At 44.1% G+C, this 21,452-nt stretch overlaps 1 long non-coding RNA gene across 1 annotated transcript; it reads left to right on the top strand.

The window, feature by feature from the left end:
- Positions 1–690: 690 nt before the first annotated feature.
- On the top strand, positions 691–13,036 carry LOC130731904 (uncharacterized). The gene is made up of 2 exons (XR_009016881.1): positions 691–758; positions 12,548–13,036. It is a non-coding gene; the product is annotated as an uncharacterized LOC130731904 (long non-coding RNA).
- The last annotated feature ends 8,416 nt before the right edge of the window (positions 13,037–21,452 follow it).

Below are 21,452 nucleotides of genomic sequence, written 5' to 3'. Positions count from 1 at the left end.
TCTCTCTTATGAATGTTCGACGACGCCGCTCTAAAGGATGAGCAAGAGACCGATGGACGCATGCGAGGAGACGCCGCAAAGAAATGATGTGACGACGAGCTACTTCTTCGGAGATTAGTCGGGTGAAGGTTTGCGGGAGCTTGTCATGCATAGAAGCCTCTTTTATATTTCTTTCAAGTATATGTTGTAATTATATACATTGATGTAGGGGTACTTATTGTTGGGTATTATGTATGCATTCGTTAGAGCATGATTTGGAAAGTATTAAAAGGTATTATGTTTCAAAGAAGAAAAAAAAATATACCTCCATTTTTATGATTTCGAAAGTTCATTAGCATGATTAATTTACTTTTTGAATCACTAAGTAACCCTTGAAAATCGGGGCGTTACAATATGAGTATTTGGTTTTAAAGTTGATATGCTAAGTCAAAGCTTTTTGAAGCATTGAATACTGTTATTGTTTTGTTGTCATTATGACGACTTATCTTAATTCCTGAAGTTGATCCTGATGGTTTATAACAATTAAGGAGACTGAGTTTAACTTGTGATTTCGTCGAGTAACCTCTTGAGATTGTAGCTTTAGACTTGGGAAGTAGGTAGCTCAATTAGTAATTACGTTATGTGTACTTATGAAGGGTACGAATAACGGAAGCGCTTGGCGACGAAGCAAAAGAACAAAAGGAAGTGAACCAACACGGGAAAGTATAGATATGATTGGATTGGATTTGAGTCGCAACTTAGTAAGGAAAGCGCCTAAGGTGAGGGCAACTTACTTACTAGCTATTGCTTTGTAGGCGTCGATTAATTCGACTTGATTATTGTTTTGAATATTAAATATTGCCTTGTTAGGGAATATTGCTTGGATATTGTTTATCGCTTTGAACCGGAAAATATTTTCTGGAGGCTTCGGCCGAGTGAACTTATTGAGACGTTTATCTCCGTTTTCTGAGAGGCTTCGGCCGTTTACTTGTTTCGGTCTTACTGCTTTCGAGTGCATTTGACAAGGTTTTGTTTTCCGCACTGAATTGTTGATTTCATCGCTCATTGGAGAATGATATAATTGAATTGATATCGAATTGTGCGTGTTGACGCGATTGCAGAGCGTAGGAAATTTGAGTTGATTTTGTTGATCTTTCGGGTTGAGAGGAAACCCTCGGCAGCTTCTGACGGAGGTCTAAGACCTAGCCCTTCTTTTGAACGCTTAGACTTTTCCCGGGGATTGCAATTGGGGGATTTTGGGGACTTTAATTAGTTAGAGTTGGAGATTGAGAACCTTAGAACTTGGATTTCGTTATTAAACCTCATAATTGATTAAACTCAAACTTGAACGCTTTAATTGATTAATGAGAACATTAGGGAGACTTAGGAGTTGTAAATGATTTCAAAAACGGGAAATAGTCGACAAGCCCTGAGTTTCGAGATTTATGGTGGTTGCCTCGAGGGTAAACCACGGTGACGGGAGGAAGTCACCGAGTACTTTTATTACTCAAGCTCGTTGGAGCTTCTGTCGTAAAGTCGACATTGTTTTGAGTTCATGAGAATTGGTGGACGCCACGAGGGTGAGCCACGGTGACGAGAGGAAGTCACCGAGTACATTGGTACTCTTTTTGTTGGAGTTTATGTCGTAGGGTCGACATTAAACCCTTGAGTTTTGAAATTGAGGTTATAGCTAAACACTTGCGTTGTGAGGACGATTTGATGTTTGGCTAACCATATTGCATCATGCATACATTCGAGGTTGGGACGGTCGAAAGATCGGGCCTCGGTGAAATTGGGACGGCTTCGGTCGGGCTTCACGAAGGTTGGGACGGTCGAAAGACCGGGCCTTCATGAAGAACACCAAGAGTTTGACTGGTCCGACTATGCATGAGTTTGTAAGCGACACCTGAGCGGAAATGGTTAAACACTAGGCCGGTGTTAGGACTAACTCGATGGTGCCCATCCCAATTGAATTATCCGAATCATTTTGAATTGCATTGCAAGCATACATGCACCCTAACTTGAATCATGAGATATTGTTTATTGAATTGCTGAGATATTGCATATTGAATTGTTGAGGTATCGAATATTGTTTCGCTGATAGAGACTTGATAACATGCTATGTATATACCCCTTTGTCGCATGTTGTTTGCATTATCTATTGTATACTGTGAGTTGACCCTCGCGCCTTGGTTTTGTGTGTATGTTTGTGTTTGGGCGGTCGGCCTGCTGCCAGACGACGAAAGGTGGCGATGTGAGCAGATGCTACTCCTTGTGGAAGAACTATAGAAGACTCGAAGAATAGAGTCGGGTGTAAGGCTAGAGCATTTGGGTAGAAAAGCTTACCGTTATTGGTTTAAGCTTGCAGGATCATTTTATGATTTTTATTTGAGGTTTTGGGTAGGTTCCGGTGCATTGCATGCCTATGGTTACCCAGTGTGGAAATCATAGGGAGTATATCGGATCTATGGAGTCATTACATAGTGGGTCCGTTGTTGGATCTTATTTTATTTGTCATGTCTTTTATGTTGTGCCATGGTCAAGGCCGGATGTAAATTATTTACGGTTTGGGAGTTTGCATTATATGTTTTAGAAATGCTTCGAAAAGAAAAAAAAATACTCGCATTTATAAATCCCTTTTGGAAAATATTGCATATTTACTTTAACAGGTTACTAAAGTGACCCCTGAAAGTCGGGGTGTTACAATAAGCTGAGTCGCGAAAATCAATTCGTTGTCCTTGAAGGTTTTATCCCGGAATATCCAGAACACCTCCCAAGGATTAAACAGCTTCCTCCGGCGTGGTCGGGTAACAGAACTGGTGAAGAATGAAAGAATACTGTAATTGCTCAGGAACAAAGTAAGGAAAAATAAAGAGAAGAGAGAAGATGAGGATGATCTGCATAGCAAAATTCGGCCTCTATATATAGGCATAAAATTCGTTAATAACAAGGTAAGTTGCACATAATTTTTTTGTGAAGAAGGTATTGTATTTTCAAGGCAGTCAGGCACAGTCAACCAAAAACGAAAATTCCAAGGTTCCAAGGTTTTAATGGAGTGGACGGTGCACATGGACGGTGGTGGACGGTGATCTCCAGATAAGCTTCACAAGAGCAAAAATAAAATAAAGTTTCAGCAAAAAGTAAGTCCGGCCCAAGTATGTGGTAGGGGGGGAGGGGGCAAATCGGAGGATTTGCACTACGTTGGGCCAACTGGCCCAAATCTCCTGCGCGCGAGGCCCATCTCTTATTAGGCTATCAAGTCTTTAAATGTTCAAGGCACAAGCAATGTGGGACTTCTAACATCAGATGATCTAATCTCACGTTGTATGAGTTGTAATCTTCCTTTCCTTTCCTTGACATGAACAATTTGAATCACATTCATAAATTTTACATAAGTCGATGGTTTAATACATTGTTAGCCCGGTGAAAATGAGGCGAGCATCATTTCATGTGAATTCTCTTATATATGTTTCTATATTTAGAATGCTTTAAATACATTCTCCGGTCCTTTTTACAAGAAAAACTTTGACAAAATCACACAAATCCTGGAAACTAATATTTTTTATAAAATAAACTACTATGCTTAATTCCAATGATGTCTTTTCCTTTTCACAATAACAATCATGCTAATTATCATAAATGTTGACAATATCTATTGGGTGCTTGCAATTTCTCTCCAAATTTTTGTATGGGGAATAGGTCTCTTTTCATTGAAAAAAATTATTTGACTTAATTTTATAAGAGTGTTTCTTATAAAAAGAACAAAAAAAGAATTCTAAAGTGTTTCTTATAAAAAGAACCGGAAGGAGTATTTAAATAAAAAGAAATTGATTCAATGTCTCACTTCACATTCTTAAAAAAAAATGTCTCACTTCACATAATAATTAAAGAATCTAAATCTGGGGGAATGAGTAACTAAACATTAAACAATTTGAATATGACATAGGTCACCTATGACATATGTATAAATTTTGCATAAGCCCGTGGTTTAATATATTGCTGGTCAACGAGTGAAAATGAGTAAAAATTAAGTACATTAGCACTTTGCAGTACTTGGTGATGAGCAAATTAAGTTAAGAAGAAAGGAAAAACGTGAGCCTTATATCAGAGGCGGCATCTCGAGGCAGTTGCACGTTGCCGTCTTGAAAGATAAAGAATGGTTTTGAAAAATGCATTAGTGCATTTATGTAATGTAAATATTGTTTCAATAAATGCTTTTGGGCTTTTGGCTATGCTATCCATGAACGACTTGGAATTTGTTTTTATTTATTTATAAGCAATCATATATTAATGGAGGTACAAGGAATACCTCAACCCATAACAAAATAAAGTCAAAATACAAATAGAAAGGAACAAAAATTACATATCAACAAGGCAGCACAATGGTTCCATGTACCATTCAAGGCAGCACAGTGGTTCCACAACTTGGAATTTGGTACCATGACATTTGTTCTGGGACCAGGAGAAATCCCTCCTGTCCGGGCGGTCATAACTACCCCTGTCCCTCGATGGGGCAATTCAACCGGTCCGAAGGATCATCAATCCGATAGGGGCCATTAAGAACGGGATGACCACCTGAAGAATTACACGCGGGGACGATCAATGGGAGAATTACGCCCGGGGACGATGGTCACCCTTCTGAACGGGACGGGCCGGCCAGGGGATAAGGGACCCCTTTACGTACTTGGGGAGATCTAATCAACCATCCCATCGCGGACCCCACAACCAGTACTTGAGGGCTGGGGTCACGTGTCGAGGACAGAGGGTGGGTTATGAGGAATCCTGAGCCGTGAGATCTCTGGGGATGTCAGGCGCTGCAGGTGGATCCTGCGGTAGGGAACCACCCAAGTACCAGGAACACTCATGAAACTACCCTTTAGCCGGGGAACCCCACGTATCTACCAAAGTATAAAAGACCTTAAACTTCCAAGAGTCAAGGTATCTATCTATCTCTACCTCACTTTACACTTGAAAAACTTAGACTTTCCCCTCAACTAACTTAAGCTTCGGAGCACTTTGCAGGACCCCCCTTCTAGGATGATGGATCGCACCCTACCTCTCCCAGCCAAGCGCTAGACCACTCGACCGTTCTCCTTCCTCCCCCTACCCCTCCTCTCTGGGTAGGTTTGGTCAAGGTTCTTCCCTGATCATTGGCGCCGTCTATGGGGACCGGTGAAACTTCTCCCAACCCATCGTGACTAAAGCCATCCACACTCCTTTCCAACAAGCATGGTAGAGACCCGCGCCACTTCCAGATGACTCAACACTCCGGAGGGCCACGTCGAGACGATCGACGAATGCCAACAAGAGCAGCCAGCTCCTCCGGGACCAGTAGGAGCAACTCTTCCAACCCCGCCTTGGAATCGGGTCGCAGAACAACAAACCATTGCCCCGGGCGCCACCCACAAAGCTCTTCAATATCATGAAGGACGAATTCGAGCCATGGAACAGGATCAAGCCGCAGTAGACAAACAAGAACGACAGTACCGCTTTCAAGACTCCCAATCTGAGATCCAATTTCTTTAGGACGGAATTAGACAGGTGGAAGACCGAGACGAAGGTTCCAGACAACAAACTCAAAGGACCCTAGAGCGAGAAACGATAAGGGACCATCGGACACCCTCTGTCCGAGATGAACCATCACACCAACAGAACATCCGCCGACACGAGCCCATCACGAGAAACCAGCACCAACTCTCCCCTCAGCGGAGCATATCCAGACGAAGGAGCACCTCCCCGGCCTGAGTGAATATAGGTGCATTGGTGGCCTTACCACCACCTATGAGCGACCCTTTATCTCCAGAAATCATGATGCTTCCTTTTCCCCCGGGTTGGTCTCGTCCCAAAATGAAACTCTATGAAGGGGGCACAGACCCCAAGGAGCACGTTAACTTCTTCGTGGGCGCCATGCAGTATGCATGAGCGAGCGACCCCATTTTATGCAGATCTTTTCCCCTAAGCCTAGGCAAGGGACCTATGAACTGGTTTCAGAACTTGCTACACGACTGCCTTCACATGTGGGAAGACGTAGCGGCGAGGTTTAACACCCAATATTCGTCAGTCAAGACCATTCCAAAATCCGAAGAAACTCTAGCCCTGGTAAAACAAGGGGAGAAGGAGTCTCTGAAGGCCTTCCTCAATCGCTTCAATAAGGAAACCGGGGAAATTCCGGACCTAATCCCCCAAGTACGCCTGGTATTGGTACGGACGACACTTAAGCCTGGGCCATTTCTAACCTCGCTCGACGGAAAGAAGGCCAAGACATTGGAGAAATTCCAAATAAGGTCAGAAAAGTATACCAACATGGAGGACGCAACAGCCCTTAGAGCGTCAAACTGATCAGGTCTACCCATGTTTCCCGAGAAGGAAAAGGAGAGCAACCAGCATGTTCGGAACCAACCGGACCAGAAAAGATCTCGCGAAGAGAAAAAACCGAAGAGAAAGAGATTTGATAACTACGCCCCCTTAAACACCCCCTTGTCAAGAATGTTCGGGAGAAAGCATCATCTGACCTTAGGGACAGACTGCCCCCCATGCTCACAAAAGGCGACAAGTTGGACTCGAAAAGATTTTGCGATTTTCACAACAGTCAGGGCCACAACACAGACGAGTGCCTCAATCTAAAGGACAAGGTGGAAGAGCTAATCCGGGCAGGCAGTTAGCCAAGTACGTCGCGCTATCGTCCGGGGACCTCCTTCTACCACGTTCACCCACACTAAGACGAAGTGTCTTCCCCACAAGGTACAGGGCACGGTCTCCCGTATGTCACAATCATCATTATAACCGACAGAGGGAACCCCCTCGGGACGAGCGCAGAAGGAGCCCAGAACGCAGGAGGAGCCCAGAGAGAAAGAGAAGCCCTGACAGGAGAAGAAGTCCGGAACGCCACGGCCAGAACGAGGTGCATAGACACCATGGAATGAACCTCCTGGAGGTAGGATCAATAGCGGGCGGTTTTGCAACGGGAGGACCCACCTCCAACAGCCGGAAAAGAAGTACCAGGATGATTATGCACTCAGAAGGATGACCTAGACCAAAACCTCAAGAAGCCCCCAAAAAGAAGGAGGTGGTCGGTTTCTCGGAGGACGATTACGGTCCTGACACAGGCGAGGAGGATGACCCCATTGTCGTCGAAGCCCTCATTGGCAACGGGAAGGTCAAGACAGTCCTAGTGGATACAGGTAGCTCGGCCGACATCATGTTCTACGAGGCATACAAAGACCTTTCAATGAAGGATTTAATTCCCTGTGACGACGACCTAGTCGGTTTTACCGGAGACAGGGTTCTCCCTCTCGGTTACTTCGACACCTGTCTCTCGCTGGGGGACCCTAACTACTGCAAGACGATTAGAGCCCGATTCTTGGTGGTAGAATGTCCGACGACCTACAATGTAATCTTGGGAAGACCTAGCCTCAACATTTACCGATCAATCATCTCCACCCACCATCTGATGCTGAAATACCCTTTGGCCTGAAGGGTAATCTCCGTCAAAGGGGACCTCGCCATGGCCAGAGGATGTTACAACTCCAGTTGCCGTCTAGCGAGGGAAGAAAGGAAGAGAAAGAAAGCGTGCCTGACCCGAGAAAGTGAGTCCCGCCGCTACCACCACAACAGCTTCATGACTGATCTGGACCCGCGAGTGGACCAGTCAAGGGAGGACAGACGACTACAACCCGACAGCGAAACTCGCGCAATTCGGGTAGGCCCTTTGAGAGGGGACACTACCATGATTGCGAAGGGAATGCCAGATGATCCGACGATTCGCATGGAAAAGCTCTTGACCGGCAACAACACACTTTGCGCGTGGTCGCCCTCCGACATGCTAGAGATTGACCCCGCATTCTGCTGCCACCGGCTAACAGTCAACCCCAAACACAGACCAGTCTCGCAGAAGAAGAGACAGATGAGCGCCGAGAAACAAGGAGTTATCAAGGAACAATCGAAGGAACTCCTACGGGCGGGGATCAAACGTCGTTCTAGTCAGGAAATCAAACGGGAAATGGCGTATGTGCGTCGATTACACCGATTTGAACAAGGCCTGCCCGAAGGATCCTTTTCCTTTGCCCTGCATCGACGCACCGATCGATAACTCCTCAGGTTACGAGTACCTCTCTCTAATGGATGCTTACTCGGGCTACAACCAAACCCCTATGTATCAGGAGGACGAGGAGAAGACGACTTTCGTCACGGACCAAGGAACTTATTGTTATATGATGCTTCCGTTCAGCCTGAAGAACGCAGTCTCCACCTACCAACGGATGATGACAAAGATCTTCATCGACATGATAGGGAAGTCAGTACAAGTATATATCGACGACATCATTGTAAAAACTCCAAAGGGTGGAGACCACGCTGTCGATCTGGCCGCCGTCTTCGAACAATTATCCAAGTTCAACATGCGCCTAAATCCTGAGAAGTGTATGTTCGGAGTTCGCAGCGGGAAGTTCCTCGGGTACATGCTTACCGACAGAGGAATCGAGCTGAACCTAGATAAGTGCAATGCGATCAGGGACATGAAAAGCCCACGAACAGTCAAAGAAGTTCTACAGTTAGCGGGAAGGATGGTGGCAATAGAACGGTTCCTCCCAAAGGCCGCCCTATGAGCTCTACCTTTCTACGCTCTCCTCTGCAATGTAGAAAATTTCGAATGGACGGAAGAGGCGGAAGCCGCCTTCACTCAACTCAAAAAGGTACTCTCCACACCACCAATCCTCTCGAGCCCAAAGCTGGGGGAAAGGTTGTTCTTATACCTGGCAGTAAGAGATAAAGCAGTAAACTCTGTGCTAGTACGGGAAGAAGGGGGGCAACAACAACCGGTCTACTTCGTCAGTCGGGCGCTCAAGGGAGGGGAGATAAGGTATCAAACGCTCGAGAAGGTAGCCCTGACCTTGCTCACCACCGCTCGTCGCCTCCAACGGTAGTTTCAGGCCCACCCCATAACCGTTCGAACCAACCAACCGGTCCGCCAAGTGCTTCAAAAACCAGATCTGGCTGGTCGGATGGTAGGATGGTCGATCGAACTGTTAGAACACGACATCCTCTATGAGCCCAAGCACGCCATCAAAGCGCAAGTTTTGGCATATTTCATTTGGAAATGACCGACGAGAACGACGCACACCCCGAGGTGACATGGATCGTCCATGTAGATGGCTCAAGCAACAAAAAGGGGGGCGGAGCGGGTATAGTCCTGCAGAGCAGCACAAGAATGATAGTGGAGCAGTCCCTCCTTTTTAGTTTCCCCGTAACCAACAATCAAACAGAATATGAGCCCTGCATAGCCGGTGTCATCACGGAAAAAGACCTTGGGGCAAAGGAAATCCTCATCTGTTGTGACTCCTTACTTGTGATCGCCCAGGCCAGCGGTTGTAAGACCCGGATTTTCGGAACAAGTTAATTTCCGACTCACGCGTGGAATCAGTGTAAGCGTGACAGGAGTTTGATATTTGAGAAAGATTAATGAAAAAGAAAGTTCAGGAATTGCTCGAGGAATGTGGCGTTGTTTCTTTCGGAGCTAGTGCGAGTCGTCTGCACACCTGCCTTATGGCGAGCGTGTCCAGAATAGGCTATTTCGCTCTTAAAGCAACGTTTTGAGTGAGATTTCGAACTCTCGGAAAATTTAAAGTTTCTCTTTATTTTTCCATCGACCAGCGTTTCATTTCGGAACTCTGGACTGTACGCACGATAGGTTTCACTTTTCGGATGTCCGCCGACGCTAATTTCTTTGCTTCGAAACCCTATTTTCGAGCAATGGATGAAGACTTTTTCTATTCGGGACTTATAACGAAGATTCCGTCCGCGAAGCCAAATTTGTTTCGACGTTTCCAATCTTTCTTCAGAAGGAAGTTTTGTCGTCCGGCGATCACAGCAAAAAGTAGTTTTTCGGGACAGATTTAACTTACACCGCTTTTGAGATTTTCGATATCGTTTTTCCCATATCATAGATATTTGTTTTGAGTTCTGGATTTCTGACGCCAGAATCTCTCTTAGAATTTCTCGGTGATCGTGCTGCAAAAATCGGAATCGCGAAATTTTCATTTTCCCGCGATTTCACCCGCCTATAAATAGCGCGAAAAAGCAAAAATCCTCTCATTTTCACCATTTGAGGCCGCGAGTTCTTGGGAGAGAAGGGAGGAGAAGATTTTCGCGAAACCTTGACCAATCTTCGTGCAGTTCGTCCCTGCTTCTAGGTATCGAGGTAACTATCATGAATCCTACCTCTGATTACTGTTTCTGCTGAGTTTCTGAAGTCGTTTCTGTGCTCTAAGTTTTGAGCTTTTACTAAAATTGTCCGATTTCTCTGATTTCTCGCTTGGGTTATGTTCCTTATGTTCCCCTGAGTCTAAAACCTCTGTCAGTAAACTCTGATTGCGATTCAGTTGTCCAGGATCTGAAAATTGACTCAAAACTCTTTTTGTCTCACATTTCGAAACTTTATTGTCGTAAAGCTATAATCTGACTTCGTGCCTTTAGGATTTGTTGTAACGGATGTCATGAGGATCGTTGCTGTCAAATCTGTTTTCAGAACGGATAACTTTGAAGTTTTGAGCCTTTATTTTGGACCAAAATGCCCCTGCGTAGTCGTATTTCGGCCCGATTGTCCGAAAATTGTTCTGACAGTTTCTTTGCCTTAGTTTTACCCTAAAACTACCTTGTGAATTGATTTGATCAAAGAAAAAGAGCCGAAGCCCTTTTTCCTTTGAGGCCGTGGACTATTTCCTTTAGGGGGGAGTTTTTCGGTTTCGAAAACTTGTCTTTTCGTACCTGATTGTCCTATTCTGAAGCTTTAATGCTTTGTCTATCGTTTATGTATTGTTTTGCGATTGAACTAATCGATTTTGTTCGGATTCTGCTTTGTTTTTCTCCGAGGTTCAGTTGAGGGAACTTTGGAAGACTCAGAGCAATTGTTTGAGGAGAACTTTGTTTGCGAAGCTGGAACAGCTCGAGGTTAGGGCAACTTACATATATATTAGCTATGATTTCATAATAGGCGTCGATAAATTCGACTTATGCTTTGCTATGATATTGATTATGATGATGGTTTATTGTTATGAATGTTTTCATAACTTATGATGTTGATGTTGTGTTGGATTGAGCGTTTTGATGCGACTTCGGAGTGGAGATTCATTGATCTGGTGATCCTTGACATTTCGGGTTGGATGAACAACCCAAGGCAAGTCCAAACGAGGGGTTTGAGGCTTAGCCATTTGTTGGGATTCGTTTGAATACTTAGACTTTCCCCGGGAAACTTCTTTTGGAGGGTTTTTGGAAAACTTAGAATGATTAGAATTTCGAAAACTAGAGACTCTGGGAGACTTAGACTTTGAGAAGTAAACTCATAACTTGACTAATTCCATTCGAAACGTTTTTACTAAACGAATAATCATAGGAGAACTAAAGGGGAAAATATTTACGAAAGACGGGGAAAAGTCGGCTTTTGTTGTGGGTTTGGAGAGTTTTGGAATTGGGGAAAGCCACTAAGGTGAGCTATGGTGATGATTGAAAGTCACCGAGTACTCTAGTACTCTTGGGAGTGTTGTTCGAGTCGTGCTGTATTGACCGGCACAGACTCTGGGCTTGTTTGTGAGTTTTGTGGTGGGAGTTGTGTTGTATTGACCGACACTAACTCATGGTTTTGTTGGGATTGGGTTGTGAGCTAAACACTTCCGTGGTAAGGGCGATTCGTTGTTTGGCTAACCATATTGCATCAATCGGGTGAATAACGGGAATGGTTCACCTGTGCATATCATATGGTGAATAACGGGAATGGTTCACCAAGGATGAATAACGGGAATGGTTCATCCAGGATGGATAACGGGAATGGTCCATCCATAGTGAAGAACGGGAAGCTTCACTGAGGCGTGAGACTTCGTGAAAGCATGGAACTTCACTGAAGCGTGAGACTTCGTGAAAGTGAGTAAGCTTCACTGAGGCGTGAGACTTCGTGAAAGCAGAAACTTCACTGAGGCGGGAGACCTTGTGGAGACGGGAACCTTCGCTGAAGCGGGAGACTTTGCGGAGGCGTACACCTTTGCTGAAGCGGGAGACTTTGCGGAGGCGTGCAACTTCACTGAAGCGTGAGACTTCGTGAAGGCGCGAAACTTCACTGAAGCGTGAGACTTCGTGAATGTGTGAGATTTCACTGAAGCGTGAGACTTCGTGAAAGCGTAAGACCCCATTGAAGCGTGAGACTTCATGGAAGCGTGAGATTTCATCTTCGTTTACCCTAGGGCAACGACAGGGAACATTGGTTTAGTTGGATACGTGTGTGTTGGGAGGACGATACATTGTTTGACTAACCTTGTCACCTAACTTCATATGTTGAGATTATGATGATTTGATGTTGATGAGCATCGTTAGGTATTAATGATTGAACTGTGTAGGAGATTCGAGAACATGCTATGTATATACCTTAGAGTAGGCAATACATAACTTATATGTATATATATACAACATATGTATATACCCCCTTTATCGCATGTTGATTGTATATCTATTGTATTCTGTAAGTTGACCCTAGCGCCTTGGCTTTGTTTGTATGTTTGTGTTTGGGCGGTCGGCCTGCTGCCAGGCGTCTGTCAGCCGGTTCGTGATGATTCGTTGTGCGGGAAAGACCCGGAGCGGAACGACTATTACTGAAGCTTTCGACGAGGACCCGGACTTCATGCCTGATCGAGGGAGGGTCGATGATAGTAGTGTGGGGTATGGGTGGTTAGAGTCTTTTGGAGTTGGCTGTTACTGTAATAGCTCTGATTCGTTTTGCTTTTGGGACAGGGTAGGTTCCCGATGCATGGCTTTTTGTGTGATTCTCTTGCGGAGGGATCACAGTGAGTCAGTCGGACCATAGGGGTCTTTGCTTAGGCCATTTTGAGGCCGACTTTCTCCTGGTGGTTTGTAATTATACTTTTTCTCACTCACACTTCTGGATCTGTAAATATTTGCCTACGGGCACACTACTTTGGAGTCACTGCGAGTGTGTGGGGCGTGGAAGTGCAGCTGAGGCTGTACATGTTTATATTTGATGTATATTGGTTAGTTTAGTAGTTGTGTTTTGTCTTTACTTCTTTATCGTTTTGATTTAAAGGAATCAATCGAAAAAAATTACCTGTTTTCCGCGTAAAGATTATTTTTGGTTACTAAAGTGACACCTGGAAATCGGGGTGTTACATTGTGGTATCAGAGCTTAGTCGAGTCTTTTGGGAGTCTTTGGGGAATAGGTCTTCTGTGCTAGGTTGTGTGACTCTACAAAGAGTGAAAATTGATTGTCTGCAGAGCGATTTTCGCTCTAATTGCTTGCGTTACTACTCAATCGGATTGAGTGGTTTGTCTAGTGCTACCGTATGGTTAGTACTAATCGGACGTTCGATGGGATATAGGATGGTGGGTCTTAACCGGATGGCGGAGGCTACACGTGAGCATCATCAACGACTGATGGCGACAGCAATGTATCAACAAAGAGGAATGAACCGAACTGGAGCTGGGGGACCAATGAGGTCAGGTTCCCAAGGCTACAACGGAAGGAAGAGCTACCATAAGTGGGGACCATATCAGCGTTCCGAGGGAAGAAATCTTATCTCAAGAGAGTACAAACCGACGACTGCTGATACTGGGGGGGAAGCCAGTTGGTGACAAAGGAGTGACATGTTTTCGTTGCAGAAAGTTTGGGCATTTTGCTAACAAATGCTCAGTGATTGGACGGAGATGCTTCAAGTGTAACCGAGAGGGGCATCTAGCTGTGAACTGCAAGACCAAAGAAAGTCTATGCTTCAATTGCAACCAACCGGGACATTTCTCCCAAGACTGCAAGGCACTCAGGGGCGAATCATCAGGGAATGTTGGGAAAGGAAAACAACTTGCTCCAGAGGAAAGGATTCATGCCAAGGAGGGCAAGAGCTGAGGAGTTGAACGAGGAAGAACGTGGGAACGATGTAGGACCTTATTCGAGGTTGCTCGTGATTTAACTATAGAAGTTACACGAGGTTGGGAATAGCACACTAAGTCTAGAAAGTAGTCTTCCACCGATGCGTTTATGAGGAAGCTAGTAGTTGAAGAACGAATCTTAGGGAGATTCCGTATGGGTAGTATACGTGTTATGTTGAGGGTGTGTAGTTCCGTAGCGGGATCCTTAAAGGATTTAGTATCAGGATATTTGTGACTACTGGAGGATAGGAACTCATTGACTGTTCCAGTGGGTTTTTCTAAATTTCCACCTTCGATGTATTAGGCCTGATCAACCTAATATTGAGGGGGTGATATTCGGAATCACAACTGGTTATGGACTTTGATGGAAGGATGTGTAAGATGAATTTGAATTGATTGAGGATTAGTCGGATTTGGGAGGAAAGTTCGTGTTAAGCACTTGATTGTGAAAGATTAAGATTTAAATCTTTGGAATTCGATGAGTGTCGTATAGACATTGATTGGTTAGTTCGTGTGATTACTCCAAGTAGAGGTAGACCAAGTCAAGAGATTTAGTGCTAGAAAAGTATTAAGTAGTTTCTCGGAAGTTATGAAGTCATAGGTTATGTGATTGCTGAGGGGAGTTGTTAGAGACTAAATAAGTTGGATTTAATCATGTTTTAGATGATACCTTGATGGTAGCGAGATTGAGAAGAATTAGCTCTGAACTAGATTGTTATAGTCGAGTTCGAGGAATAAGTTTTGCTAAGCGTCTGATTAATATGTGGAGACATTATAGTCTTAAGAAATGAATTTTCGCTTGAAAAGTGTTGAATTAATGATTAAGTTGGAGAAAGAAAGTTTTAGCATAAGTTGAATACTTGAGGTTGTTGATATGGATTCCAAAGAAATATGCTAAGATTACTAAGTGAGATTTACTAAGTTGGATTGAAATCTTAGGGTTAAGATTGAATCTTGAGAGTCGAGAATCGCGTACGAGTAGGAGATCTTATGGTTGTAGGTGTGACAATAGGAGTAGAATCTTAGAAGATTGAAGACCTGAAGGTGAGTTTCGGGTTAAGACCATTGAGGTGTAGTATAAAAGAGATCTTGAAGTAAGGGAATTCTGGGTTGTGTGGAGTGTTAAGGTTGGTGATCGATTGATGTTGATTATGAGGTTGCGGACATCATGACCATGTGATAAGATTTGAATGATGTTAGCATAATAAGTTATGATTATGGATAGCAGGATCAAGTGGTGAGTGTGGAAGCATGACGACATTTATCAGGTCGTTTGGGTAAGTGAAGGAGTTATAGTTTTAAGGAACGGATATTCATTTAAGAAGTATCGAAGGATTAAAGGTCATTAGAGGACCAAACTTGGTGAAGGTTTAGGTTTTAAATCTATGAATGTCTGTCTAAGGTGTGTAGGACTCGAAGTTTGTCAGAATTTGATTGAGAGATTAAGAAGTTGATTGACGAAATGGTGATTGAGTCACAAAAAGGAAGGTGTTAGTATTAAGATGAATACCTAAGGTTGTTATATTTTGATGAGTTTCGTAGAGTTTAAGAGTCAATGAGACTTTGTTATGGATTTTGATGATGCATATTACGGGTAACAAGTGAATTTTGATAAAGTTGAATAAGAATCCTAGGGCTAAGGTTGTCCTAGAGAGCTGAGATTCCTGTACACATAAGAGATTTGGGGGTGTTAGCGGTTACGGTAAGAGTTAAATCTCAGAATGTTGAAGGATCGGATGATAAGATGGCTAGTTAAGTCCCTTGAGGTATAGTTATGATTTAATCTTCCAGAGGATAAGTCTCGATTTGTGCGAAGTGTTAGGGATTTCAGTAAGTGTAAATAGGTTTGAGTGAGGGAAGTTCTAAGGAAGAAGACGATAATAATGGATTGTTAGATATTAAGAAGAGGATTATCTTATAAGTTGTTGATAACTTGATGTTGAAGGGGATACGATTAGTGAAGGACAAGAAATAAGGACATAAGTCGATTTTTAATTCGAATAGTGACTAAGTAGAAGTGTGATTTCTTGGTGTGTGTAAAAATAGTTACGAAGTTAGAGGTGTTTTAATGGACTAGCGGTTTCCAAGGGGGAGGATTCGTCTAGAAGTTATCGAACGAACAAGTGGAGTTTTGGACTGTAGATGAAGATCACGAGGACAAGTTGAGTATCTACTTTGAGATGACAGAGAGGCACTGAGTTTAAGAAGAATTCCGGACGACCGAAAGTAAAGAAGTAAGTGGCTAAGGTTGTGCGACTGCACGGAGTGCCAACCGGTATCATTTCAAGCAGAGGTCCGACGCAAGTAATCGAGTCAGACGACATGAGGTTGAATGATGTTTTTTCTTTTGAGACGCCGACAGTTAGCAGTGGGGATAGAAGAGTGAAACAGTTAAGGGGAAAGCATATTGCTTAAGTAAAGATTATGAGGAGCAATGACACAGGCACTACTACATGAGAATTGGAAGATAAGATCAAGGAACTGTATTCCGGACTTTTCTCAGAACTCTGAGTTTCGAGGACGAAACTTTCTTTTTGGAGGGGAGTATTGTAAGACCCGGATTTTCGGAACAAGTTAATTTCCGACTCACGCGTGGAATCAGTGTAAGCGTGACAGGAGTTTGATATTTGAGAAAGATTAATGAAAAAGAAAGTTCAGGAATTGCTCGAGGAATGTGGCGTTGTTTCTTTCGGAGCTAGTGCGAGTCGTCTGCACACCTGCCTTATGGCGAGCGTGTCCAGAATAGGCTATTTCGCTCTTAAAGCAACGTTTTGAGTGAGATTTCGAACTCTCGGAAAATTTAAAGTTTCTCTTTATTTTTCCATCGACCAGCGTTTCATTTCGGAACTCTGGACTGTACGCACGATAGGTTTCACTTTTCGGATGTCCGCCGACGCTAATTTCTTTGCTTCGAAACCCTATTTTCGAGCAATGGATGAAGACTTTTTCTATTCGGGACTTCTAACAAAGATTCCGTCCGCGTTGCCAGATTTGTTTCGACGTTTCCAATCTTTCTTCAGAATGAAGTTTTGTCGTCCGGCGATCACAGCAAAAAGTAGTTTTTCGGGACAGATTTAACTTACACCGCTTTTGAGATTTTCGATATCGTTTTTCCCATATCATAGATATTTGTTTTGAGTTCTGGATTTCTGACGCCCGAATCTCTCTTAGAATTTCTCGGTGATCGTGCTGCAAAAATCGGAATCGCGAAATTTTCATTTTCCCGCGATTTCACCCGCCTATAAATAGCGCGAAAAAGCAAAAATCCTCTCATTTTCACCATTTGAGGCCGCGAGTTCTTGGGAGAGAAGGGAGGAGAAGATTTTCGCGAAACCTTGACCAATCTTCGTGCAGTTCGTCCCTACTTCTAGGTATCGAGGTAACTATCATGAATCCTACCTCTGATTACTGTTTCTGCTGAGTTTCTGAAGTCGTTTCTGTGCTCTAAGTTTTGAGCTTTTTCTAAAATTGTCCGATTTCTCTGATTTCTCGCTTGGGTTATGTTCCTTATGTTCCCCTGAGTCTAAAACCTCTGTCAGTAAACTCTGATTGCGATTCAGTTGTCCAGGATCTGAAAAATTGACTCAAAACTCTTTTTGTCTCACATTTCGAAACTTTATTGTCGTAAAGCTATAATCTGACTTCGTGCCTTTAGGATTTGTTGTCACGGATGTCATGAGGATCGTTGCTGTCAAATCTGTTTTCAGAACGGATAACTTTGAAGTTTTGAGCATTTATTTTGGACCAAAATGCCCCTGCGTAGTCGTATTTCGGCCCGATTGTCCGAAAATTGTTCTGACAGTTTCTTTGCCTTAGTTTTACCCTAAAACTACCTTGTGAATTGATTTGATCAAAGAAAAAGAGCCGAAGCCCTTTTTCCTTTGAGGCCGTGGACTATTTCCTTTAGGGGGGAGTTTTTCGGTTTCGAAAACTTGTCTTTTCGTACCTGATTGTCCTATTCTGAAGCTTTAATGCTTTGTCTATCGTTTATGTATTGTTTTGCGATCGAACTAATCGATTTTGTTTGGATTCTGCTTTGTTTTTCTCCGAGGTTCAGTTGAGGGAACTTTGGAAGACTCAGAGCAATTGTTTGAGGAGAACTTTGTTTGCGAAGCTGGAACAGCTCGAGGTTAGGGCAACTTACATATATATTAGCTATGATTTCATAATAGGCGTCGATAAATTCGACTTATGCTTTGCTATGATATTGATTATGATGATGGTTTATTGTTATGAATGTTTTCATAACTTATGATGTTGATGTTGTGTTGGATTGAGCGTTTTGACGCGACTTCGGAGTGGAGATTCATTGATCTGGTGATCCTTGACATTTCGGGTTGGATGAACAACCCAAGGCAAGTCCAAACGAGGGGTTTGAGGCTTAGCCATTTGTTGGGATTCGTTTGAATACTTAGACTTTCCCCGGGAAACTTCTTTTGGAGGGTTTTTGGAAAACTTAGAATGATTAGAATTTCGAAAACTAGAGACTCTGGGAGACTTAGACTTTGAGAAGTAAACTCATAACTTGACTAATTCAATTCGAAACGTTTTTACTAAACGAATAATCATAGGAGAACTAAAGGGGAAAATATTTACGAAAGACGGGGAAAAGTCGGTTTTTGTTGTGGGTTTGGAGAGTTTTGGAATTGGGGAAAGCCACTAAGGTGAGCTATGGTGATGATTGAAAGTCACCGAGTACTCTAGTACTCTTGGGAGTGTTGTTCGAGTCGTGCTGTATTGACCGGCACAGACTCTGGGCTTGTTTGTGGGTTTTGTGGTGGGAGTTGTGTTGTATTGACCGACACTAACTCATGGTTTTGTTGGGATTGGGTTGTGAGCTAAACACTTCCGTGGTAAGGGCGATTCGTTGTTTGGCTAACCATATTGCATCAATCGGGTGAATAACGGGAATGGTTCACCTGTGCATATCATATGGTGAATAACGGGAATGGTTCACCAAGGATGAATAACGGAAATGGTTCATCCAGGATGGATAACGGGAATGGTCCATCCATAGTGAAGAACGGGAAGCTTCACTGAGGCGTGAGACTTCGTGAAAGCATGGAACTTCACTGAAGCGTGAGACTTCGTGAAAGTGAGTAAGCTTCACTGAGGCGTGAGACTTCGTGAAAGCAGAAACTTCACTGAGGCGGGAGACCTCGTGGAGACGGGAACCTTCGCTGAAGCGGGAGACTTTGCGGAGGCGTACACCTTTGCTGAAGCGGGAGACTTTGCGGAGGCGTGCAACTTCACTGAAGCGTGAGACTTCGTGAAGGCGCGAAACTTCACTGAAGCGTGAGACTTCGTGAATGTGTGAGATTTCACTGAAGCGTGAGACTTCGTGAAAGCGTAAGACCCCATTGAAGCGTGAGACTTCATGGAAGCGTGAGATTTCATCTTTGTTTACCCTAGGGCAACGACAGGGAACATTGGTTTAGTTGGATACGTGTGTGTTGGGAGGACTATACATTGTTTGACTAACCTTGTCACCTAACTTCATATGTTGAGATTATGATGATTTGATGTTGATGAGCATCGTTAGGTATTAATGATTGAACTGTGTAGGAGATTCGAGAACATGCTATGTATATACCTTAGAGTAGGCAATACATAACTTATATGTATATATATACAACATATGTATATACCCCCTTTATCGCATGTTGATTGTATATCTATTGTATTCTGTAAGTTGACCCTAGCGCCTTGGCTTTGTTTGTATGTTTGTGTTTGGGCGGTCGGCCTGCTGCCAGGCGTCTGTCAGCCGGTTCGTGATGATTCGTTGTGCGGGAAAGACCCGGAGCGGAACGACTATTACTGAAGCTTTCGACGAGGACCCGGACTTCATGCCTGATCGAGGGAGGGTCGATGATAGTAGTGTGGGGTATGGGTGGTTAGAGTCTTTTGGAGTTGGCTGTTACTGTAATAGCTCTGATTCGTTTTGCTTTTGGGACAGGGTAGGTTCCCGATGCATGGCTTTTTGTGTGATTCTCTTGCGGAGGGATCACAGTGAGTCAGTCGGACCATAGGGGTCTTTGCTTAGGCCATTTTGAGGCCGACTTTCTCCTGGTGGTTTGTAATTATACTTTTTCTCACTCACACTTCTGGATCTGTAAATATTTGCCTACGGGCACACTACTTTGGAGTCACTGCGAGTGTGTGGGGCGTGGAAGTGCAGCTGAGGCTGTACATGTTTATATTTGATGTATATTGGTTAGTTTAGTAGTTGTGTTTTGTCTTTACTTCTTTATCGTTTTGATTTAAAGGAATCAATCGAAAAAAATTACCTGTTTTCCGCGTAAAGATTATTTTTGGTTACTAAAGTGACACCTGGAAATCGGGGTGTTACAGCGGTCGAGCCCAAGTCAAAGACCCTGTCCTCGAACTGTACGTCTCTTGGATGAAGCAGATGTCATCATCCTTTGAGAAGGAATTTCGCCACGTGCCGAGACTGCAGAACGAGCGAGCGGACGTGTTGGCTAAGCTGGTAAGCACGGCTAAACCAGGACTCAACCGAACAGTGATCCAGGGGTCACTAGCTCAACCAAGCATCACAAAGCCGCAGAACCAATCGGAACCCTTGACCCTGCAAATAGAAGAAAAAGACGACTGGAGAACACCAATTGTAAAGCATATTTCGACAAGTTGGTTACCAGCTGACAAAAATGAAGCCAAGAAGCTGACCAGGTGCGCGGCTTGGTACTCCTTCCTCAACGACACCTTGTTCAAAAGAGGCTTTTCAACGCCCCTTCTCAAATGTCTGCTGAAGGAGAGGGCCGAGTACGTCCTGGCCGAAATCCACGAAGGTAGTTGTGGTCACCATCCGGAGGGACTCTCTTTGGCGAGAAAGGCCCTACGGGCAGGCTACTACTGGCCGACGATGGAAAAGAACGCGACCGACTATGTAAAACAATGTGTCCCTTGCCAAAGGCACGCCGACCTTCACAATGCCCCCCCCCCCCCCCCCCGAGCAACTCACTGGCCTGGTCTGCCCTTGGCCTTTTCATCAATGGGGGATGGATCTGTTAGGACCCTTCAACAACTCCCTCGGACAACTCAGGTTCCTGATAGTCGTAGTGGACTATTTTACCAAATGGATCGAAGCGGAACGACTAGCGACGATCACATCATCACGGGTGCAACGCTTCTTCTACAAGAACGCAATCAGCTGCTCCGGAGTCCCAGGCGTTCTCGTCACCGGCAACAGCACACAGTTCACGTCGCGAGGATTCAGGGAACTCATTTCCGGTTTGAAAATCAAACAGCGCTTCACTTCAGTGGAACATCCTCAAACGAACGGTCAAGCTGAGTCGGCCAACCGGGTGATACTTAGGGGGATCAGAAAAAGACTAGAAGGGGGGGTCAAAGGAAACTGGGCCGAACAAGTTGACCACGTCCTATGGGCGTATCGAACCACCCCACACTCAACAACTGGCTAAAGCCCGTACAGACTTACGTTCGGCACCGAAGCAGTAATTCCAGCAGAGATTGGGGAACCAAGTACCAGGACGATCGGTTTCGACCAAGAAACCAACAACGAACTCATTGAAGAGAAC

Source organism: Lotus japonicus, chromosome 1, assembly GCF_012489685.1.
Source record: "Lotus japonicus ecotype B-129 chromosome 1, LjGifu_v1.2".
NCBI classification, from domain to species: domain Eukaryota; kingdom Viridiplantae; phylum Streptophyta; class Magnoliopsida; order Fabales; family Fabaceae; genus Lotus; species Lotus japonicus.
This window is presented reverse-complemented; position numbering and strand designations above follow the sequence as displayed.